The sequence below is a fragment of the Clupea harengus genome, chromosome 4 (assembly GCF_900700415.2).
Source record: "Clupea harengus chromosome 4, Ch_v2.0.2, whole genome shotgun sequence".
Lineage (NCBI taxonomy): Eukaryota > Metazoa > Chordata > Actinopteri > Clupeiformes > Clupeidae > Clupea > Clupea harengus.
Window position 1 is genome coordinate 3,666,332 of NC_045155.1, and position 1,391 is coordinate 3,667,722.

General features: G+C 43.6%; 1 protein-coding gene across 1 annotated transcript in view; it reads left to right on the top strand.

The window, feature by feature from the left end:
- Positions 1–580: 580 nt before the first annotated feature.
- Positions 581–1,391, top strand: part of rarga (retinoic acid receptor gamma a) — a 37,243-nt gene continuing 36,432 nt past the window's right edge. Inside the window, exon 1 of the mRNA XM_031565812.2 lies at positions 581–716. The gene's annotated coding sequence lies outside the window, so the exon portion shown is untranslated. The remainder of the gene's footprint in view (positions 717–1,391) is intronic.

A 1,391-nucleotide genomic window follows, 5' to 3' on the forward strand; every position in this document is an offset into this window, starting at 1 on the left:
TAATTCTACCCTGTATATTCTCAGCATGTGTGTGGTCCGATTTTTGTCTATGTGGTAGACAGCTAATGCTACACTGGCATTGGCTGTTGCAGTACAGAATGTCAGACATGTTGATATAGTGTTGCTGTAGCCTACTCTGTTGTTTTTGCCTTATATGACTGATTTTGCACTGCACCGATATGGCCATATCCCAACTTGTGTTCTTAAAAAAAAAAAAAAAATGTCTTGGTTCAAGTCACTTAGAAGTGGGTGTGGTCATAAATAGGGAAATTTGTTAGTGCAAGTCTTCTAAGTTAATTGTTTGCGTTGTCCTTTAGCCTGTATTCACGTTGTGCTACGTGATTTACATCCAACTCAGTTACATTGTGTGATTAACTTCTCATTCAGTTACATACAAAACATTCAGTTACGTACAATAAGATGTCAGAATTGTACTTTATGTCCTTGAGGTAGACTATTGTAAGAAAAAGGAAATAGGCTATCTATTGGAAACTCTGCTCCTATGGTGTTAAAAACAAAACATTATGAATGTGACGGGAGGGGTAAGGGTGGACACCGTTCTGACCAAATGGAACAGGAAGCTCATAGAAGCCACTGTCGATCTTCAAGACAACCGGCGTTACACGTCCGGTGGTTGCATTCGAGGAATGTTAAATGTAATACGAACACCACGCCGTCAAAGTTCTGTCGTGTCGCGATGGGTTATCAAACGTCAGGTATGGTTGCGATACGCTTGATTTCTCGGCTTTGTCTACTAGGCGCCATCACTGGGTCAGGTTTCAACAACATTTAAGTAGCAATTGTTTGGGCGAACTTGATAGTTCCTCTTTTAAGAGGACACACGGCCTGTGGGAAACAGTCCCTCTTTTTCCACAGAAAGGCTAAATCACAAGATCTTTCACTCCAAACACGACTTTTCTCTCCCTGGCTCTGTGGCAAAGTATGTCACCCCAAGCCCCAGGCTACATCAATCACAGACTGATCATACCAGTGTGGATAGGTAGCCAAATGCCAAGCACATTTACCTCAGTGTAGCTAATGGGTCTCAGCATGCATTACTAATGAAGTGTTGAAAATGTTTGTTCTCTATCACATAAGAGCAAAACCAAAGGCAAGCAGAAAGTATGGTGGAGCAAATTGGAAAGTCCCAGCCTGTAGCTCTGACGGTAATCCCACCCAAAGCTGGCCCTGCGGCTGCCTGTCTGCTGGGTGCCCCCTGGGTCTGAGGGAGGTGCCAGAGAAGCTCAGGCTGGAGAGGGATTCGGAGTGTGTGTATGTGTGTGAATGTGTGCCCATAGGGATTTTTTCTTTTACAGTCGCTAGTGGTACAATGCTTTAGAGTGCAGAAGCAGCGTGTCCATGTATCAAGATCTAGATATAATGTGTGTGTG